Source organism: Geospiza fortis, unplaced genomic scaffold (genome assembly GCF_000277835.1).
Source record: "Geospiza fortis unplaced genomic scaffold, GeoFor_1.0 scaffold40, whole genome shotgun sequence".
Classification (NCBI taxonomy): domain Eukaryota; kingdom Metazoa; phylum Chordata; class Aves; order Passeriformes; family Thraupidae; genus Geospiza; species Geospiza fortis.
Window position 1 is genome coordinate 19,620,417 of NW_005054297.1, and position 24,524 is coordinate 19,644,940.

Here is a 24,524-nt window from a genome sequence, read left to right on the forward strand (position 1 = left end):
AGAGACAGTAGCTGTAAGGCAGAATTACAGATGCTTGGTGGATCTATCCGTGATTGATATAAAACTGAACATATAGAGTGTATTTTCAGGTCTTATCATGTGTGTAAATTCATAAAGGAAATTCAAGGGACAGTTTTAAGCAGATTCAATATTTCTGTTACAAATAGGCATATATGTTATGAAGCGTCATCTGGCTGAAAGGAAAAAGTATTGTTATTTGAAAATAGTATCTCAAGTTATGTTTTATTCTGTACAGTCACAGCAACTCTTGCAATGATTTCCCTTCCTCTTTTACCAAGGGGAAAAAATCCATGGTCTTATTGGATTCTTTAAGCAGAAATGACATTCTGGCTCCATGTAAGTGTTTTAGCTTGATTTTTCCAGAAAAAAATGCTATTATGAGATGACTATTCACAAAGTCATAAAATTTGAACCATGTTGTCCAAGTTCTATCAAATTTTGCAAGATACTAGATGTCTCAGATATGAATGTCACAGAAGACAGAAACCTTAGGACCCAAAGGTCCTTAGACAGAAACAATAGGACCCAACAGTGATTCCTGAAGGAAGAGCAACCACAGCTTTGCCCCTCTTCCCTTGAAGAAAAGTCACTCTACTACTAATCAAAATTCATGTTCTATTTGTTGAAACCACAAGCATGACATCCCTAACACACACAAAAACCATTGAAAGAGACTAAAATGAATGGTACATTTGAGGAACATGGCAGGGAGCCAGAGCACCTAACAGTGGGGACTAAAATACACAGGGAATCAACCTAGGAAGAAAGTCAGGTTTTCGGTCTACTACTCATGAAAGAACTGCACAGCTATGGAGTATTGCACCTAAGAAAGAAAACCAAACAAACAACACTTGAAGAGGAGATACATCTAAAACATACACATAGATAATATGAGTAAGTCAATACCAATTAAAAATAAAGGATGAAAACCACTGCAATTATTATTGTGACTGGATAGTTTTAGCTTTCTTGGTAGCATGCAATATAGCAATATAGATTTGTGCTGAGGTGCCTAAACAAAAGACAGAGCATATCTCTCTACATCAAAATGTCCAAGTAATATGATAAACATTGAAATAGAACAGTGGAGAAAACCTCCCACCATTTATTCTTCATACAAATGGACACTATTTGTATATGAAGACTGTGAGCACACATGCATCCCTTTAAAGACCTGGCTTTCAAAGTAGATTTCATTTTTACCCCATTCTTCTAAGAAGAAAATATCATTGAGAGAAGTCAAATAAAATGAAGAGAATAACTGATGCTCCCCAAAATCCAGAGCAGATACAAATTATTGTTGACTCATATTGTAAATTGCCTGTCCACTACAAGCTTTTAGAGTAATGCAACAAGGAAAAAAATGTTTTTCAATCACTGCCATCCATCAACTTGGTAAACAAGTAAAATGTATACTCTGCCATCTGCTAGCTATTAGTCTATGTAATCACAAAATATCATGTAATGTAATCATAAAAAACCACTATTATTACCTACTCTTTCAATTTATAAGCAAATATTTCTATCTGTCAAATGATTTTATGCTAGCATGAGGCTTGAACCTTCTGCGCTGCTTACCATCAATCTAGTCGTCAATCTAAGATAAGTCTGTCTCTTGTTCAGTCCTCCTGCATTTGGGAAATGCTCAGCATGGCACTGCTGTGTTTGATCCCAGAAGAAATCACATGAAGAGCAGGCTCAGTAAATGATCCAGCTGTCAAGGGCCTGAACAGTTTAACAGCAATGGCTATGGGAGGAGTCTTGCTCTTGGTCAGACTGGCTTAGATGGTCAGAGAAGTCTTGCTCTTGGTCAGACTGGCTTAGATGCTGCCAAGAAAGAACAGAATTCTCAGTTCTCAGATTATTTCTTTCTGCATCATATTCTAGTTACTCTTGATGCTTATCTTTAAACATATTTCCATGAGAAAGAGCACTAGAAAAGTTACAGTTTTCTCAAATTACCTCTTTTAAAGGTAGAAATAGCTGTTCTAAAATGCTTGAGTAATAGTGCTTTTTTTCCACAGATTTCCAACCAAAACTATCCATTAGAAAGCAAACACATTAGTAAGAAACTCTGCAGCGAGACTAAAAAAATCATACTGAAAGTTTTTTCAGTGGTAGGTACTACTAAAATATGTTTAAACAATGGAACTTGATCTTGTTCCTAGAAATTTCTCAATAAACTGAAAAGTCTTCACATAAAGAGACATTCACTATTTTTACCAGCTCACAGAACTTGCCAGAGTTATTACATCATCAGACCAATAGCAACAAGAGGCTCACTTGGCTTGAGCTAAGACACTTATTCCCTATTAACTACTTTTAATTTATGGCAGAATACCAAATATTTTATGGCAATACTTAAGCATATTCTTTTTCCCACCAGGTAAATGTCAGAACCAAAGGTAATAGTGCAAGTGACACAGAAGTCATTATTTCAGCTGTACATGACTCCCATTTGTTCCTGAAGGTGATCCTCTGCCAGCTTGAGGGCTAGAATCTGCTTCTGCAGTGACAGAGCCAAGTGGAACAGCATACCAGGGGAATACCTGGGGTGCTGGTGGCTTACCAGGTATCACAGTAAATTAAAATGGCAACTTTTTAAAGATAGATCCACTGGGCTAAGATTGACTTTGAAACTCTGCATGGATAAGTCTCTCAAGCTACAGAAATATCTTTTCTTTCTTCAGATCAGCTGTTCCAGAGCTAATTTCCATATAACCTCTCAGAAACCTTCATTTTATTTCATGCCTTGGTCAGTAAAATTCTGTCATATCCCACAAACACTATCAGTACACCTTAAAGATACAGTCCAGGATCCCAAATCAATTAACAGTGTAATAACACAGCTGCAGGGACAGGAGAGAGATGATGCTTTTTAAAACACAAGTATGAAGTCTGCACCACTGGAAAGAGCAACCTTCTTTGCATCTTGGGTAAACACCAGCAGCAATCAGGATTTTCTTTGAGGCAATAGCCACTCAATCTGGCACATGGTGCTGCCAATCCAGTTTTGGAGCCCTTCAAGTAACAGAGGTCATCCAAATTAATGAAACAAGGAGCAGACTCAACCAGATCTCTCAAACACATCTGTCTCCTGAACCTAAACTTGTCATCCTTTTCCAGATGTTTGCTAAATATTTCTGCAGTTTGTATGGCAGACTGTCCTGCAATAGAGAGGAATTAAGAGTCCAAAACCCACATTTAAAAACTACATTATCCATGCTGCAAGGCGACCATTAAAAATTATGGAATAAAATATGTATAATGGCAAGTGAGATTTCCCATTTAAAGCTAAATATTAATAAAGAATGTTTCTCAGTTTATGTAAGTTTCATGTATTTTGATGCAATCTTTATTACATTTGCTACAGAGTCCATGACTGATACCAAAGAAAACAGTAGCAAGATTGTATCTGCCAGTATCACTCTCTCATTTTCTCACTTCCTAAACTTTGTGTGTCTATTGGATTTGATATTGATATCTAAATTTATTATATATAGGGTTTATGAAATTTTAAAATTAATGCTTTCATAAAAAAAGTATACATAAATAAGAGAAATGAGACAGTGATTTTACGGTGGTTTTCAGTCTAGGAGAAGTTTCATTTCTTAGGAGGTATCCTCTAAGTCTATTCAACTTGACCACTAATGCCAATCTTTACATCAGTGACTGAAAATTTAAAGGAAGTCTCCAAAAGCAAAGGCATTTTCTTTTTTTTCCTGGATCAATTCTGTAATTATGCCATATAGTATATGACACAAATAAGGAAATTTAGTGAGTCACAGAAATGGAAGACTTCAGTAAATGATTGCACAATATTTTTCAATTAGACACAGGCACAAAGAGATAAATAAGCGTGGGGGGGAAAGGCAAGGGGGGAAATGAAAAAACAAAAATGAAACAAAAAAACACAAACCAAAAAACCCAACACCCCAATGACAAACCAAACCTTCTGGACTATGCCAATTCAAATTCCCTCTGCAAATTTTAAAACAGGCTCTGTCCCTAAACCACAAACAAACCAAAAAACTCAACACCCCAACGACAAACCAAACCTTCTGGATTATGCCAAGTCAAATTCCCTCTGCAAAATTTTAAAACAGGCTCTGTCCCTAAACAGTAAAGCCACATGCCTCTGTCACCTTTATAATACATAAGGAAAAGGGAATGTCCCAAGAGAAGAGCATACAATGGATATCTTCAACCAGAGAAGTTGAATTATGTTAACCATTATCATGTACAGTAAAGTCATAAAACAGTTTGCTATCATCAATTCTATACTTTTACTGAAAAAAATATTTTTTATTTGTTACAATATCTCTTATTTAGTCTATCTAGATATTTGTTTTTAGAATTCATAACTTCTGATTACTTCAGAAATTCTAAGGCATCAATTCTATACTTTTACAGAAAAAAAGTATTTTTAATTTGTTACAATACCTCTTATTTAGTCTATCTAGGTATTTGTTTTTAGAATTCGTAACTTCTGATTACTTCAGAAATTCTAAGACCAACTTTACAGAATCACACCCAACAGGCTCAGTTTGTAGCTGTTGCTGGTGGCTGTAAAAAAGAATGCAGAAAAATGCCTGCTTGGCCATTTTCCTGCTGCATTAATATAGAGGGAAATTTACCTCTGTCAATAGTTGACATGATAAGCTGCCAGCACTCAAACTAAAAATGTTTACTAGGCTAACAAGGCAGTGATTCTCTGAACAGTGGCAGCAGACAGGAGCGCTGCTCTACTGTCTAATGGTACAAACTTGACTTCAACAAAAATGACTGCTACATCTGCCAAACCAGCCAGAGCGAGCTTAGGCAAGTGCAAGCAAGACCACCCTGTCCTGCACCATGTCAGAATGGCATGAATAAGAGACACACGTCAACATAAAAGTGCTTCTGGGAAGTAAAAAAGAAGAAACGCAGAGGAGTGAATTGCTATCGACTCAGAATTGTATTTTGATTTGTATTTGTACCGGGGTACTGGATACTCCAGTGATTGATTTATTGTACTGCTAAGCCCTAATATATTTTGAAGACAAGGAAACATAGGTATTTGACTGAAGAGATGGAAAGTGGGATGTGATGTGCAGGGCTGGAGCTATGGAGAAGTCACAGCAGCACACTGGAGGGCAAGCTCTCAATGCCGTGGCTGAAGGCAGGTGGCAAGGAGATGGGGTAAGGTGAAGCAAATGCAGAACTAGAACTCTGCTTTCTCCCTCCCACACTGCCAAGTGAATCTCCACTAAATTTATTACTTTTTACACATGAAAATAAAACATACCTTAATTGCAAATTGAGAATGTGTATCTGCAATAAATATCAAAGCACATGTATTTTCTCAGAAAGAAAAGGCAGCATAACCAGAAAGTAAATTACAGCTATTAATTCCCCACCCAAATTTCTGATGTTATCCATTATATGCAATTCTGTTGTGGATATGAGTTCATGACAAGTAGATATTGCTAAAGCAGTCCACTACTTTTAAGTGACAATGCTCTCACTTGAGACATCAGTTAGGGGAGATATTAATAATCCAAGTAGAGTTCAATTTCTTACATTGCAGTCAATATTTTAACTCTCCACAACAAATGGCCAAACAAGATTTTAACCCTATAACAAATGACTGTGCAGCATTTTAACAACCAATAACAAATGACTGTGAACACAAGTGTAAAGTATCTTCCCTAGCTTTAGATGACTAAATAAGGAAAATTAATATTGAAGAGTCTTGGATGCAAGATCAACACACCTATTCATATTTTCAAGAAACACCATTATAAAACCAAAACTACACATAAATTGAGGATTTACTTCCATATCCTTTAAGATACAAATAATACTATATTATCAGGAAAAAAGTATTTCTATTCAGCATTTCAGATTCAATTAAGTATTTAGTAAAAGTTAGGTAATAATGTACTTACTAGGACTATCTAAAGGAAATTTTTTTCATACAGCTAAATTTTTAAATCATCAACTGGTTTTGTTAACAACCCATACTCCACCTTTCTCAGCCTGGACTCACATAGCTGGTTGGAGTTCTTCATGTACGAGATTTTCCTTTAACGCTATGTAAGAACATATAGATACATACTTGACAAAAAAATAAGAATCAATATATGATTAGCAGCAGGATTGTTACAAACACACAGGGTCCTGCAGATATCAGAAGGGTGTATCCAGGGATTCTCAAAAGTCCAAATGCCTGATTCCTACCTAATAGGGTCTTAACCCTTTTCTCTTGACAAGAGATTACTGAAACTCAGAATAGGGGCTGTGCTCCCATTTTCTAAGGCAAAGTCCATGCTTGGCAGTTCAGTTCAAGCACTTTGAGTTCAAGTGGCTTTTAACAGGATCAGAGACCAACAAAAAAAATCTAAGTATACCAGGTACATAGCTGTTGTTTGCTTTGTCCCTTGCAGTGGTGATCCACTGACCTACCAAGGTAACCTTAGGTGAACAGAAGTGCGGTAATATTTCACTACATCACAATCCATTCCAGCTTCTAGGTTTATACTGCAGAGAAGACTTAATTTCTGCTACTAGTACGAACATATATTAGAGGATATTTTAAAAAAAAAGAAGTCTTAGAAAATTACACCACAAAATTTTCTCTAAGAATACATAAAATTAGTAACAGTAATGTTAGAATATTTCTTACAATATTTTTAAATAGTTTCTCAATTGATTGGTCAAAACTTGTGGAGCACAGTACATGGATGGGTTTTTCTGACACGTGTTTGGAATGACTGGTGTAGTTCACCAACTGCAAGTTCCCCTAAGTCAGGGAAGTATACTAAACTCATTGGTTTTGCTTTAAAAATATGTTCCCAAAGTACATATTGTACCCAAAGATACAAAATATGTACCCAAAGATATATTTTGGAAAAGACATACCAGACAGACCACATAAACACCTCCTCTCCCAACACTTTCATTGTAACTCACACAGAGAGCACCTTAGATTTTCAAAGACATTTGCTATGAGGTATCAAGTACACTAACTTCTTGCTCCTGAAAATACCATTTGCAGCAGTGACAGCTTTAGTTCTTTACACTTCATTAGCACTGCAGTCAAGTCTCTTTCTTCAAAAGATAGTAGTGTTCATACAGAAAGAAAAATAATTTTCAGAGACAAGAAAAGTGATATAACCTTTTGGATAACTTCATCTTCAATGACTTATGTAATTTTAGAAGCTCCTGATTAGCTAGAGGGTTACATGAGAAAAACCCCACACCTTCCCACTTTTATTTTCCCTTCAAGAACACACATAACAGCAATTTCATGTTTTAACTAGATTATCAACTACTTTCAGACCCTATATTCTATAGAGTATATATTCTCTTATGAATAATACAATCCTCCAACTATGCAGCTTGATTCTGCAAACTATTGCAGAATGATTGCACACATTACAACAGTTGGTTTCTTTTTTTGATGAAGACAGCTGAAAATAATAGCTCTTTATAGAGATAGGTGCAAAAACCAGAGAGATGCAAGCTCCTCATCTCAGCCAAGAATGCAGACTCCGATTACAAAGAGGAGAAACAAAATGTAAATGTATGTCAACTGTGTTATAAGGTAACAGAACTCAACATCTCATGAGTTACAAAACACTCCCTTGCAGCTCCAGTATATCAAAACAGATGCCAACAAGTAAAATCCTAACAATGATTTAAAAGCAATTCACTATTCTTAGAGTGCATCATTTTAAAAGCTCTAGATCAAAAACAAACAGGCTTGGTGTGTTCAATTAATCTTCATCTTACCCAGAAGTAAAAAATGAGACACCCAAGCCTGCATCCCACAGCTTTGTAATGAGAATGGTTAAGGGCTGCAACTGCCTGCCAAGAGAGGCTGTGAAATCTTCATCCTTGGGGAATTTCTGAGTTTGACTTAACAATACCCTCAACCACCTGACTCCACTTTGAAGGAAGCCCTGCTTTGAGCAAGGGGCTGAACTAGATGACCTGAAGAATACCCCTACAACTGTAATTATTCCCCAGTTTACCCTACCACACACTGGAGAACCCTTTAATGAGACACTAACAAGAGCTGATAGAACTACAAAATATACATTCATGACCTGAATTATGAATTTCCAAACAAGAAAAAAAAATTATATACTACCCTGAAAAGGTGATTATTGGTCAAAAGTCAGATGGAATATCTTTCAGTGAACTAAGAGATGCACTATTTTGACACTGTTGCCAAGAAAGGACTGCAGGTCCCAGGAGCTCAAGGCTCTGAAGAGACTTTGGCACAGTCCCTCTCCTTGTCTACAGTGGCAAACATCTCCATTCTTCCCTTAAATTAGGCATTGCAGTAGAGATGATTAGGCCTCCTAGTAAGAGCCTGACCTCATAAAATCCTGTTCACTGTGTGTGCAGTGCTTCACAGGGCTCCAAATCTTGAAGGCATTCTAGATTAATCAGTCATACCACAAGGAAAATGAGTGAAAAGGACAGCACTAAAACACAGTGATTCCAGATTAGGGTTTTTACTTCAGATAATGTTAAAACAAATCTATGCACATGCCAAAAAAAATGTAAAGGCACACTCCTCCCCCTGCCTCAGTTTCCTCAACAGCAAGAACAAACTGCTCAAGCCAAAGCTATTTTGTATATCCAAGCTTCTCTTAACATAACTTTTTCTTGTCCTAAGGGAATTTCTCAGCACCCCTGAGGCCATGTTGAACAAGTTTCTCCTTTCTCCAGGTATTTCCCAGTGCTTTGGGAAATACTGCTCCCATTAGAATTCTTAGTTCACTTTGTATGATGACATGTGAGATCAGACTCACAAATCTCTTCTAAACCTCTTAAAAGATTATTAACTGCTTCTGAGTTCAAATGTGAAAAACCAATCTAGCCAGCAGCTATTCCTTTGTAAAAGATGCTCCTTTTAATAATAATTTTTAAAAAGGCAACTATTGACATCATTATTAGGCCTATGCCAGGTAAAATTTTGCACCCCATCACTTGTGGATGTTCTTTCCTGTGGTGTTTTCAGCCCAACATTTGTCCATTTTCCACAGCCTCGCAGCAAACAGCATCAATCTGCAGAAGACACAAGATTACCTTACATCTCACAGCATCCTTTCAGCCACACACTGATGAGACTTACAAATACCACAGTCTAATGAAGTTAATGAATTTTGTAACAATTTAAATCAAAGTTGCCACCCTTTGCCATGTCCCCAGAATTCCTCCTTTGCACTGGCATTTTAATGATTGCAAGGTGCACAGTTTCAGAAAGAAGTAACACTACTCAAGGAAATAAGAGGAGCTTAAGGTTAATATTTGCTCTGCACAGCACCCTGAACCAGCCTTGATTTGTTTTATATAAACACAGGCAAGGACACAAGAAAACAGTGCACCCCTGCCTTACTTTTGCTTAGACAACAACAGAACACCAACCTCACAAATGTGACTTGTAGTTAAAAAAAAGGACAAATACACCTTTTTTATTTTTCCAAAAGTAGAAGTACTCAGTGCATCTATATCTGCATCTCCTCCTTGAAACACAAAATCATTGAATATACTGTGCCTCCCTGAGTTTTAGTTTTCCTGTAAGTATTTATTGAATCCCTAAATGGCAACTTTTTGGCTGAATTTCACGCCACCTGTTTTTTTCAAGTTGAATTGGATGTTTTTATTGGATGTTTTTTTCCTGGTCTCCAACTACAAGTAGTTGGAGGCCGGGAACAAAAAACCCAAACAAATTTATTTTATCCATTACAGAGCCAATCAGAATGACTGTCTATAGTCTATGACACAAGAGAAGTTTTTCCTGAAATCTCTAAGCTTCTTCTGCAGCTTATTTTTTAATCCTTTCAAACAGATTTTTAAAAAGAAACTTTAAAAGGTTAATGTCAATCCCATTATTTCAAATAGTCTTTACACAACTTAAGAATGTTGCCATTCAGTGTTGCCCAGGAATCCAATTAGACTCCAAATCAAAGTGTCCAAATTACAAAAGTACCATAAAACCTACTGTGCTGCTGCTAACAGCATGCTAGATGATCATGTTTGCTATGCATTTTAGGAAAAGTTAATTCTCATATAGTTTCTATTGTACTATAGTCTGGTTCCACCTCCCCTGCCCACAACTTAGCTTGCACAGATATTCTCCTTTACAACAGTACAACTGTGAAGTCCCAATTAGACTGAATAAATCTGCATGTGATATTTTAGCCCATTCATAATATTGAAATAATTCTTTGAAGTACTGTGCAGCACCATATGGTATTTTATCCAGTTTCATCATTTGTACAGAATAGCTTGCAGTGATTTGTTACACAATATTCTGAAATATACTGCAGCTGTAGTCTGCAGGAATATAAGCTTTCTCCTTTTTGCATTTCTTATTAGGATCTCAGGGATGCTTTAAAAACCTTAGCAGAAGATCCACCTATAAGGGTAACAAGTTCCTGAAAAATCAGCTTCTATCCAAGAGGGAAAGAAATGGAAAACAAACAGTTAAAAATTAAGGTGTACAAAATTAATTTTATGGTTTCTCTTTAGATACCTAGAGCTCTTAAAATAACAGAGATCTTGGAATTAAGGAGATATTAGTATGCTTGGGACTATGCAAACTTAATTTCATTAAAAGCATTGTCTGTTACACTTCCCACCACCAGCACTTTTTTTCATTAACAAGAGCAGGTAATGACTTGAATTTGCTTTAGCATTCAATGCACATTGGATGCATGTGTTCAACTGCCTTGATTTTTTAAAAAAAGATGAGCCTAGCAGAACCTCAGTGTGATACATTAACAAGAATGGATTCATTAACAATCTTCATTTAAAAAGTACTTTTTATGTACTCACACAACAAAGGGAATTGTTTCTGCTCCAGCCCATTCACTCATCCTTTCTATTGCTGCCTTTGAAATTCCTTTCAGGAGTCCTCTGGAATGGAAATTTCTATACTGCTGTTACCAGGCATCCTTGCATGCTGTTACATGCCGCCTCCAAATTGCTATGCACCCTTTTCCTTAAATACAAACTGAAAGTGCTTGGCACCATGGAAATATAAAAGCCTAAACACACCTTTTTTAGACTTCAGTTATTCTTTTCACCTGTCTGCACTGTCAGGCTTTACAGGCAGTGTGATTTGCAAGCCATGAGGACGTTGTGGTTTGTGCAGCAGACAGGTCTGGGCAGGCTGGCAGCTGCAGGTAAAGCAGCACCACTGCCCGACCTCTACAGATCTCCCCTGCACTTGATGACAATTATTCACAGTAGCAAGGCAAGCAGATGCACCAAAGCAAAGCCACCACAGTCCCCAACCCAACATATTCATTCTCAGGGTTAGAAACTTCCCAAAATATCATTGAATGAAAATCATTCCTTAATGGCAATGCAGTCAGTCAGACCCTTTACCTATGTGCTGTAATTATTAAAACATTCTGTAACCATAGGTAAGAATAATTTTGGATAATTTTAATAATATTTCAGATGAAACATAAAGATGAAAATGAAAAAAAAAAGTGAACACTATTGAATATATATCGTTAGAATTTAGTTTACAGAGAAGACATCTAAGCACTGCCTGTGCAAATTGCAGATAACAGAGCCTTATAAACAAACTGGCAAGGATGGTGGGAAAATGTCATTTAAAGACAACACAGGGTCCTAGAATATTAGCTGTAAATACATATAATAAGTAGAAAAAAAAGGTTTATCAACCTTACCAAAGAAATCTAAGATAATGCAGGAAGGACAGAGCATTGTTTCAGGTATTTTTACAATTTTGTTCAAACTGTCCAACATCCCATAAATTAATCCAAAGCACACATTCCCTCTTTATTTACAGGTGCATTACGACGTGCTTATTCTAACAGCAACCTAACTGTGCACATGGCAATGCACGTAAGCGTGGTTACAATTTCCACTCCTATGAGTCCTTTGTGGTTACCGACCAAGCAATGAATTTTATTACTATAGTGATAAAGCTCATGTATGAATCTTACAAAAGATGAATGACCTCATTTTTCCTCAAAGGGGAGTTCCACTGCTACAAGAGCGACGGCTGGCAAAATAATTATGCCATCAAAAGACTAAACTGATTCAGCTGGAACTCCAGCTCTGTCAGTAATGCTGCTCATGAATATTACTGAAAACACTTATGATCCTGGCAAAAATGGCATTAGAAGACTATGACAGTTTTTCAGATAGGTAATATTCCAGAGAATGCTGGGTGAAGTTAGAAAAAGAAATAGTGAGAGAGATGATTCACCTGACCCAAAGTGAAATTTGAAATTTATGTAAAAGGATACATTCATATACTGGCATTAAAAATTGTTAAATCTCTAAAATCCTGCCTCTGGGGAGGTATCCAGCAAGCATTATAAACAGGAGCAATACTTGTTTTCAATGGATTGCACATTTAAGCCTTGAAATGTAAAAGTTAAAGCCTGCAAAAAAATACCATGCATTAGTTCTTTTATGATAGAATTTGTTATAATGGCAAATTCTACCATGCACAATGGTTTTGTGTACTTGGAATAGTATTTCCAAGGAACACTCATGTATAGTATCTGAACACTCTCAAATTAAAGAATGCTTACAATGGTGTTAGAAACAAATAAGAAACCCACTGGGCAACTACTTACAATGAAATATAAATTATCCCCCACAATTTACAAAAAGATGCAGTTCTAAGTGAAAACACCACATACAACCAGGCAGAATGCTAAAAAGCTATTTTACAGGTATTACTAAAAGCAATATTCAACTTTTTAGCATTAAAGAATAACAACACTAAACCCTCCCTTGAAAGTGATTGTTTCCATTGTTGATAGATCAGAAACTGAGATTCCAAAACTTAACCTTTGACTAAAAGATATCAAATCTTTTTAGGTCATGGGGTCCTACATGAGGTCTCTCAGAAGAAAGCATAAAAGTCCTAAAATAACAAGCACACACACAGGTTTCTCTTAATTTGCCCTGTTGGATTCCCATAATAAGGGCTTAATAGCTCCAACCCCAGAGCAACTCTGCAGTCATCAACAAGACCATTTACCACATGATTTAGCAAACGTGTTCCCAAGATTTTCATTTACATGTGCTACACAGAATTGAAATTAATGTAGGGCAATTTATGAGTGATATTATTCTGGGATTCACAGTTCTTTGCATAGCCGATCCAAGAAAGAATCTCAATTTCCCAGAGGCCTACACAAGTCACACAGTACCATCTTCTTCCTCACCACTGTGCTATGGGAAACCAGTCCAGCATTGTGCCCTTTCCTTTTCCAGACCAGGATTTGGGTTTGAAGAAAGACAGTGAAAAAATTAATAAAATGTAGTCCCATTCACATAAACCTATGGTGAAATTCACACTTTGCAACACCCAAACAAAGCACGCAGCCACCTTTCAGAAAATGTGTTTTCCTCACCCCAGATTACTGTGTCTGTCTGGGAACTGGAGCACCATGCAGCCATCTGAGTTACAGCCCAGCTAATTGTCAGCTCTGCCTTCCTCTGCAGCACCACCAGCTGAGCACTCCAAACAGCAGGAAGCACCAATGTCAGGCAGTGTGCTGGCTGAAATCAGGGATACCCAGAAGATTGCAGAGACTATTTAAACCAGTGGATCAACGCTGCTCCTGGCTCTCCCACTCACTCTACCTTGTCCACAAACTTGTATGAGGGGAATGTGTGACCATCACGCAAACTGAGAGGTGAGCGCAGGAACCCATGTTACTGGTCTCTCTTCCCCACCATCTTCTCCTCACTTAACAATCCATATACATTAAGTCTACCCACATAGCTGACATTATTCCCTAAAGAATGTAGAGTCCTCCAACAGAGGACACACAACTCTAGCTCAAGTCTTTGCAGTACTGATTAGCTTATAGATCTTGCCACACAAACTTCAGCTCAGCCTTGGGGTTGCTTACATTTTTTTTAACCCCTCTCCCTCAGCTCTAAGGCAAAGGGATCTACTCTAACCTTACATATTTTTCTTTTGTGAAATGACAATCATGGTCAGTGAATGCTCACCACCCTGGTTTTATTTAGTTTATTCCTCCAGCCCTCCAGCAGTAATTGAAATATATGCAATTAAATGTGTCCACACAAAATGATGGTCTAGCACTTCAAGTAAGTGTCTTCTGAAGAGAGAAGTCTTCCCTCTTAACAGACTGTCAATTGATTTTGTCAAAATTATTTTATTCTGACTATATTCTAAAGGATTGACAACTAAGTACAAAATGAAATATTTCATTCTAACCACATTCTAAAGGATCCACAACTAAGTACAAAAAAACCTTACAGTCTTTTCCATGATCTCATAAAAACAAACAAAGAAAAAAAGATTCAGTGGAGTTTGAGATCACCACACAAGACCTAACTTGATACAACCTTCCATGTAGGCAATGAATTACTGATAGTTACCTTTGCAAGCAGAGTTCTCCCAGCAGTGCCAAATCCACCTGGCACCATTTCTGCTGGAGAGGAAAGCAGCTGTTTATTTCATATGAGGAGTCACCAGAAGCCTTTAAAAACCCACAGTGTCCAAAAGGACACAAAATGGAAGGAAGTTAGCCAGGCGGTGCCTGCCTATGCCCCCAGAAAACCCACGCAAACCTTCAACCCTAATTTGTATTTTAGATATCCTCTTATCATCATCTTGACATGTGTGCTTCTAGAAACAGAAGAAACTAATTTGTCTTAGTTAATTTTTAGTCTTTTGGTACATCACCTTCCACAGCTTTTCAAAGATCTCTCATTACAGCACTGAAATATTCGTGACTAGAAAGACAAAAGAAAACCATCAACAGAAACCAGACATGATTTCTATCTTCCCCTCTTAAAAAACAAAAAAAAGTGAGCAAACAGGAGAAGCAGGAGATAGGAAGCAACAGCTTAATATAAATTAATTTGTTTCCAGAGAAATAATAGAAATAAATAGTGCAAGATGGATAAATGACTGAGCTGCCATCTGCTTCTGTACTCAGCAGCAGTTTGGAAACACAGCTACTACAGTGAAGTGTTTTGCAAACACTGTAGCAAAGAGGGCAGTATGTAAACTGAGGGGAGTGAGGCAACAAAGCAACACTGATATCCACTCATCTGTAGGAGTTTCTTACATGTGTCACCTTTCTAATCACAAAGCAGAGAATCTCTTCAGATAATGTAAGCCCCACGTGTGTTCCGGATCTGCACTTGCCAGCTTGATGCTCCTACACCTGCTGATATGCAGAACTACCCACACAGAATATTTATTTTGTCCAGAAACATTCCTAGTACCTCAGACTAACATAGCCCTGCACAGAGAAGCATCTACAATTTTGGTTTCAATTTCCTTAAAATACAACTAATCTGATCACAAGCAGACAAATACAACAGAATAATTATAGAGTACAGATGTGTAACCAGTAGCTTCTTAGTTTTTTGGAAAAGTATTTTTCAGCTACTTTTGTGACAGATTATTAGCTAATTTGCTTCTAATGTGCTATCAATCAATGTAACTATATGTACATATAAAACTGTTTAAAAATATGTAAAAACTTATAACTATCTAACTATAGTAACCATCCAGAGATGTATTTCAAAAATGTATTTCTCCAGGTACAAATTCCACTCAACTGGCCACTGTCTTAGTGATTGATAGATAAGAAAACTACCAATATTATATTCACCCATCAGTTTCTCAGAAATGGCAATTGCCCAAAGAGCAACTTTTGTAACTTCAAGCATGTCACAATTATGCACATTGGCTCATATTTCTTGACTGTTTCTGCTTCCTACCCCTAAGTTATGACACCAAGAAATCCTAACAGCTCAGAAGTTACAAAATACTGCTGAATTAGCAGCACCACAGAGTAACAGAGATGCATAAGTGCACACATGCAGGAAAATAACTAAATTCAAATTAAATTTCAAAATCCTCTTTAAAAAATTGTAAAAATTCATCCAGAGGCTTACCATGTTAAAAAAAAAAGAAAAAAAAGGAAAAAAGGAGAAAGTGAAAAGCAGAAAAGAGCTAGGAAAGAATGCTAGCACATAGAAGTACAGGCAGCAGGACTTGATTTCTTTAGCCCGTTCTAAGTGCTCATATTCATCAGATCCTCCCCATCTCTCATGCAGAGCTCCTTTTTCTCACACCACTTCTCAGGTTCTGGTGAAATAACTCTCCTGTTTTGTGTTTGTTTTCACACAAAATACATGAATAGTGGACTTCTAGACAAACATGTAGATAACTTTTATAATTTACATCAACTTGATGATCTACTTTATCTCAGGTTTAGACAACTGTGAGAATTACCATTTCTGAATAGTGTCTATTCACTCTCTGTGAGGAAGTAGAACTGGACTCTCCCATGATTTTTCCTAACTACAAAGAAGAATCCTGTTAAAATGTCTGGCTCAGAAATAATGGCAGACTTTCTAGACATGAAAAAAAGGTCACATTTTATTTTTTGGTCAAAAAATTCTAATACAGTTATTAACTTTTAAATCAACTTGTTCTTCCCTGCCCTTAAAATAATTAAAATAAAAAGAAGTGTCTCAGACAGTTCAGTCATTGATGATTAAGGCATTTACAATGTGTACAACTGCTGAAAGCAAAACCAGAGACAACAAATCCATTCAAACAATCTGGTGCCATAATACTAAATAGCTACTCTAAAAACTCACCACATCATTTGTTATCTTAGAACCTTTCTGTTTAATTGCAATTAACACTACATGAATAGAGCCGTCTTGGACTGTGCCTAACCAAGCTTCTAGCATTATTCTAAAATTGTCCTTTTACCCAGTTTTCATGGTAAAGCTTCTTTGAATTAAGGAAGTACAGTAACAAAAAGATTAAGGAATTCTGGCTTCAAGAAATGGTATGAGAAAGCATTAGTCATTAAAGAAATAAGTATTCCTCAGGGTATGCCAACCCTGAAAAAGCTAAACGCTGGAAGGTCAGCTTTAGGTCAAGGTACACCTCATTCTCTATCCTGCAACACAGGAAAACAAAGCTCCCAGGCTCTTCTTGAGAGACAGCTAGGGCTATCAAAGAGACATCTGCAGATTTCTTAACAGAGACACTGATCTAAATCAAACACTCCTGGATGCAAATAGAGCATTAAAGTCAGATGACTTATGGAGAAGTTCTAAATTTATCATGGAAAGATAGCAGCAGCTTAATTAAAGCTGTTATCAGCTTCCACTATGAATATTTGCTATCAGCTCTCCAGTTCTCGCCTCAGACATCTGACTTGATTTAGCAACTAATACACATTTAAGACAGAGTTCAGCACTTATGGAAAGGTTTTGTACAAATACACATTTGTCAGATTCCAATTTTCATATCTTTTACCATGAATTACTTATTTCTTCAAGTAGATTTGCACAAAAAAATAATTATTTTAATTAAAGCACCTGCTTTTGATAGTTTAAGTGGCAATTCTAGTGACCTGAAAAGGAACATTTAGTTCACAAAGGCATTCACTGATAGCTACACAAGTTTGTTTTATTAATTTAACTCCAAAGATTTTCAATGAGCAGAACAAAGCATTGAATTTGTGAATACCTCACAATTTTACAAGATTACAAGAGGTCACGAAAATTACTACCGGGTCTCTCTGTACTGAGAGTTCTGTAAGCTGCTCCTTTGTTCTGCAGATAACTGAGCTCTGTGTGTGAGCAGTATTCTATCTTGAACATTGGCAGTGCACACATAATTGCTAACCTGCTTCCTTTAGTTAAGGCTCCTTTTATCCTTGAAGTCTGTCTTTTCTCCACCTTTTCTGCTTTATCATCCTTGCCAAGAAATCCAGATGTTTACAAAACCAGATTACAATTCAATAAAAATTTGCACAATTTTTACGTGTTCACAAAGCCTGACTAAAAAAAAAATAATAAGGCAACATGAAAATGAGATTTTTCCTCTTCTACAGCATTTTTGCACCCACTTTGTGCAACTCATGAACTTTGCCCCTGAAGAGCCAGTAGGCTGCACAAGGCAACAAAAAAAGCGAAGTACGAAAACACAGTTACAAAATTATCATCACTTGGAAACCAGACATGATGTCCCAAGGTGACACTGAAAGGAAAAAGTCAATGGTGGATGTGGCCTGTTCTATCATAGCCCTGCTGTCAGCAGATTCTCTCTAGGAGCAAAGAAATGAAGGTGATGTATTGTTGCAAACCATGCTCCTTACAAAAAGCAAGCCCCAATCCTTCAAGGTGATCTATGAAGCCAGAGACACAGGTTCTTTTTGCAGTGAAAAATTAACATGCATGAGATCACACTGCAGTCACACATTTCTTGTAATGTTATTTGCTGATTATCCTTTAACAATTTTAAAGCTTCCAAAAGAATATGGGTGTTCATCATTAGCCGTATCATTATCACTGGTTTTGCAGTGCAGCAGTTAAAAATAGACAAAACAAGCAGGAAAGAAACCATGGGAGAAAAGAAAAAGAAGAGCTTTTAGAACAAAGCCAAACCAAAGTACTTTTCAAGAAGCAGCTAAAGCTACCAAATGAAGATTGAATACTTGCTCATCACATCATTTACAGACCTCTAAAGGAAAAAATTTGCCACTGTCAAACAACACTAAGCAGTAGATGGTAACATCTATATTTAGGCTAACTCTTAATTATAAAAGATGGTGGCCTTTTTTTTTGGTCCCTGAAATAATCTAACAAATTCATTTTCTGGAGAAGGTTTTTATTACTCAATAGGGAGAGAGTAGTAACGTGCCTTTGCCAAGTGAAATTATCACCACATTGGTCAAAGTCAGAAACTTCCCAAAACATTCCTCTTCTGTCATCTGCCATACCAGAAAAATTAGTGAACTAATGACAATAATGGCTTAATGTGGTCTTGCCAACACAAGGCAAGTCCCACACTGATTTCAAGGGAAATATCAGTGGTGTACAGGAAACCTTGAGAGACAGTAAATTTCTGAAAGCCAATAACAGGTTCTTGCTATTCTTGGTAATTTTCACAACATCTGGCTCATGATACCTATAAATCATCTTTAAGTGGAAAGCCTCACAAACCAGCCTAAATCTCAGACCCAGAAGACCCTAGACCATGGAATAACAGCTTCCTCCTGTTAGTGCCTTATATATTCAGCCCTGCATTGAAAATCTTCTTTAAAGCTTCACTGTGATGCCTCACTGTAATCACAGCTGTACAAAACAGAACCCATTTACACCCCGTGCTCCCAGACCACCCGTGTCAGAAACAAAGGCCTGGGGCTCCACATATGCACAGCGACACAGCAAGACAAGCACTGCAGGCTGCAGCCTGCCCAGGGACGGAATGGCCACAGATTCCTACACTGTCCTGTCGCCTTGAGCACAAGTGCTGTCATGCAGCTCCATTTATATGCACACAATGTTTAAGAAATAAAAAGAAACTAAATAAATTCTTAGGTGCATCAAACTTCTTACCACAGTTCCCCACTCAGTCTGGCAAAACTCCATGAGAGGTTTTACACTGCTTTGCTATTTGCAGCCAAATGAGGATGGATTCAAACTACTCTGCTATGTCCTGATCTCACTCTGTTTTGAGGGTTAAACTGGACATGCCATAAACCAGTACCTGGAAGTTACAGAATTACACAGAATTTTTACCTCTCTGCCTGAGATCATGTATTTTTTTCCTGCTCTATTTCAAGTTTTAGGTAAGTCATAATATACTTGAAGACTCACAATATATTACTGGATTATTTAAGAACTTTTATAAAGACACAAATAAAAGCTAACCTTTTGAGCTTGACTGACCTGGAAAAATAAAAATCTCTTCAATGCTTAAAAATCTCTCCACAATCGTTGGGTTTTCAATGCAAGCAAGGAAAAACAAAGGAATTAAAACATTTTATGGAACATTTCAGTTAAGGCCAAAACCATGTATTTCTTCATTTTTGCACTCTCACAACTTTTGTTACATTCTCAGCAAATACAGCAGATCTCAGCAAGATATTTAACAAGGCTAAAAGACAACCTGATTGAAGTTTTGAGAACAAAAGCAGGCTGAAAACACGTTTCACTTTGTATTTAAAACATTCACTTCTTCATTGTCTCATGCAATTCATTCCAAATTTAAAAAAATAAAATTAAGATACACAAAATTTTCATTATGTATTTCTAAATGTTTTAAATCAAAAATAGCTGATTCAATTTTCATCTGTTTAATGAACCCCATCAGTTATTCATACATTCTTTATCATTCAGTTTGGCTACCAATCAAAGTTATGCTTGAGAACAACAAGGACAAAAAGCAAGCAGGATCAGGAGTACAGTTAGATTTCCTTACACTAACAACTATCATAAATTATTTACTGAACTTCAAAGCTTTGAAACTGGTGATGAATATGGTAGGAAAAATAAGATGTGTTTGTTTACTATCAATTATTAATTACATATATTTTACAGTATAAGATGAAGAAAATAATAAAAATGTATTGTGCTCATTTCACTAAAATTTACTGTTCCATTTCACTAAAATTTACTATATCCATTCACAGATTATGCATTAATTATTTGGTAACTTTGTCATAATAAGACATGCAAAAAAATGGACAAGTTAAGAAAAAAAGGATTAAATCCATACTTTGTAGTAAGAAACATACATATGTATATGCAAAACATTACTCAGGACTAGGGAAAATGAAGTTCTGAATCAAAATAAACTACTTATATAAGCCAACCTAAGTAATAAAACATTTAGAACCAGGAATACAAATGATAGCTGAACTAAATTCAGTTGCAAACCAGACAGATCAAAGAATTAACATGTCAGTCCCTCTACACAAACCAGGAACCAAACCAGCCATTAAAGGTCCAAATTTTCTAGTGATTGGAAGTAAATCTGGGATGCCCAACTGTATGGCTGTCTGGCAGATAGCTGCTGGTTTTAATGTGCCTTAGGTCAGATGTGGTAAACTTCACACTTCTAACCAGTGCTGTTTGTAATAGACTGGATGAAACACGCTTACAAAAGAATCAATAAATGTAAAGACTGGAAAGAATTAGGGAGGCTTGCAGGCTTGTACCTATTGTCTGGGGGAATTAGATGTCAGTTTGAGCACTATAACTCCAACAAAGGTTTCCTAGTTTTAATTTACTAGAACACATAATGGGCTATGTAGAAGCTGGGAAACACTCGTCTGTCCGAATATATTACTTAACAAACAGTTTAATTAATGTTACAAACATTATTATAGTCTGGCATACTCCTCTGCTCATTCACTCCTACTCTGCAATCTTATCATCAAAGGGCACTTCTTTGTGAGCCTGTTCCACTAACTCTCAGAAGCAAGAAAAATGCAACCTGCTCAAAACATGGATCTAAATAAATTGCAATACACAGGAATGCTAAAAGCTATATAAATAACTAGAGATACACAGCCTTCTAGTGTGTCTCACACAGCACATATATTTGCATAACTTAAGCACTTCTATAGGTTAGCTATACTATATTCTAAACACATATCTTAAGAAAATTTTCCATTTGTAAACTATTGTATAAAACAAGTGTATAAAATAAGACAAGTAAATAACTGTTGGCTACAGCGAAAATAAAAAAAAATCAAAAAAACCCAAACCCAACCCAAAACATCACAACCAAGATTTTCTAAAAATTTCAAAAAGACTGGCTGATGTCAGAAAATATAGCTCAAGTTTGGTTCACAAAGTATCTTTCCTGAGGTTGCTCAATTCTTCAACTAGTTCTTGTGAAACACAAGATCCATACACTTTTCTAATTAAATATTTCACAATTACCAGATTTTTATACATCGGCTCGATCTGACTTTAGTTCAAATGTGCAACCAAAATGAAAAAGACACAACTTTTGTATTCCAATAAAATAAATAAGACATAAGGTACAGTTTAGCACCATGCTGAACTTCAAAGGTTACCTTTGATATTCACAATACATTTTCTCACATTATCTGATATGTAAAGTAGAAAATCAGGAAACAAAGATGAACAAACCATCCATAAGCTTCTCCAAAAAAACCATATGGTCTAGTGTTCCAGCAGACAAAATGAAATTTTAAACACAATAGGATTGTTTAATGCCATATTCCACTGGGTAAAATTGGATACAGAAGGTTGGATTTCTCCATCCCAGGTTCCCTCTTCAAACCACAAACTGTTCATGTGCAGCTGATAAGTACAGTATCTCTGAAACTCCCTTTATAACCCCGTGCATACATTGAAACAATCACTGGAGTGCATTTTTTCCCAGGGAAATGCGCAAAGAACCCTATTTCTGAAGACAGAAATGTATTCTATCACAGGGTTTTGAATAACAAGTTATTGAGTTCTTGTTCTATCATGATGGGAAAGTCTCACTTGGGACTTTTTGGTTCATTTGACAAGAAGTTGTTATGACTGTAAAGGCAAAGGTATACATATATCTACATTACAAAGAATGTCCTTGTTACCAAGAAAGACTTTGTCGAAATTCCTAACCCCAGACAAAGGAAAGCATAATGTGTATTCATCTTTATGTATTAAATGCTTGCATGTTCAGATATGAGAACGTTGCTGTATGCGTCTCACTGCATGCTGCTGGATTTGGTTTCCATCCTGTCAGCAACAACCTGTGTGGTTGATGCACTCACTTGTGCTTCAGCCAGTACCAAGTACTGCTTCACTACATCTACAGCAACGCATTTTGGCATCCTGCTTTCTTCTCATTTAAATCTACTTTAACAACTTGAGAGCCTTGTCATTTGGACAGCCAAGGTCATGATTTTTGAAGAAGGTTCACTGCAGGCAAATCCCAAAGGGATATATGAGTGTCTCTTTGTCTGGTCACATCAAAAGAAAGTTTTAAAAAGGGTTAATCGACGCTTTAAAATAAAAAGGAAGTGCATTCCACAACAGAAGCTCCTGTTTATACTCCTTTGGGCTGTTCATTGTAGAAATCTAGTTGACAGAAATTGGAATGAAAAGCTTAAAACCAGCTATTCCTAGGAAAAGCTGCCTCAGAAAAAGAGAACACCCAATTAATCTCTTGGTATATCCCTCATCCTTAGTAAATGATAGCATTCCACAGTGCGGTAATTTATTACACAGTTCCTTCTCTGAAAAGAAATCTTACTAAAATTTATATTTCAGCATATTCCTTAATTTCTAGAATAACACAAAATTAAGTAATTAAGATGCTAAAAAATAAAAGCAGTACGTCATTCTCTTGGTAAGGCCCTACCTTCTCCAATAAGGGGAGAGTTACTACCACCCTTCTATAATTGATGAGTGCCCAGTTTTTAAAACTGAGGTACAGGGGCTGGCGCTCCAGTATTTTGAAAGCAGGCAAAACCTATCTTCAGTCAATAAAGTTTTTTCACAGTGAGAAACTTCAGGGAAATACTGTCCTGGCAAAAAATGTGATTGTCCTTGCCTCAATCAAAAACTATATACACTCCTATAAAATCCACTATCATCGTGGTTAGATAACTGAAAAAAACAGTTAAAGTACTTTTTCTGCTGCCAGTGAGAGAGGGAAGAAACATCTATTTAAAATATTTGCCAACTAGAGGCGGGGTAAGTAGGAAGTTCTGCACTCCAATGGACGAAGGGTAAGAGGTATGTAATATTGGTAAAAGATAGCACAAATATTACTGGTATAGGCATCCACAGAAACAGGCAAACTGTTTTATGCATAGTAATGTCAGGTTTCTTAAACACCACTCTCATTTTTCCAGTTTCTTTTCACTTCCCTTCCAATACAATACCAAACAACACAATGACAGCTTACCTCTAAAGATAAAGGAATAGTTGCCTGATTGTTGCCAATGTCTCACAGACTTTCTCTCACCTTGCAATAGACTCCTATGGAAAATGGAAAGCAAATTACTGAAGCAGAATAAACCAGAAGTGTGCTCTTTCTTGCTAACACGAAATTACAATCAGACTACATATCTTTAAGTATTTCAGTGTAAGAAGTGTTCTCCTCTACGAGGAGAAGAAAGCAGTCCAGCCAGGGCTGCAGGATGAAAGCAGCTTTTTTGGTTTATGCTCAGGTTCAGTAAAAGAGGAAATGGATTCAGCGGACAACAACAGAAAGATGAAGCAGTTGGTTCCTCCTTGCTAGTTCATCCAAAACCAGTAAGCATTTACTACAGGGATGGGCAAACCCTGGCACAGGATGCTCAGAGAGGTCACGGGGTCTCCATCCTGCTGGGATTCGAGACTCAGCTGGACCCAGCCCTGAGAAACCCCACCTAACCTGGCCTGCTTGGAGCTGATCTAGCAGATGAATGAGGAAACCACTGGAAGTCCCTCTGAACCTAAATAATTATTCATATACAATCAGAGAATAAATTTTAACCAATATTTTTTTTCTAGTTGTACAACCTCTGCATTTAGGCACACTGTACTCCTGCCAGAGCAAGTAGCCTGAAGAATATGGCAGCTTTCATGATCCATGGAAGATTAATAAGTGACTGGTACTTATAGCAGAAATAAGAAATTTTGGAATTTTCTGATACTAACACCCAGAGAGGTAACAGGACCCAGGACACCTG

The 24,524-nt window shown here is 36.8% G+C and overlaps 1 protein-coding gene across 1 annotated transcript in view; it reads right to left on the reverse strand.

The window, feature by feature from the left end:
* Positions 1 to 23,792, reverse strand: part of TENM3 (teneurin transmembrane protein 3) — a 370,730-nt gene extending 346,938 nt beyond the window's left edge. The window contains 2 exon segments of the mRNA XM_031064333.1: positions 1,600 to 1,848; positions 23,756 to 23,792. The gene's annotated coding sequence lies outside the window, so the exon portion shown is untranslated.
* Positions 23,793 to 24,524: the final 732 nt, after the last annotated feature.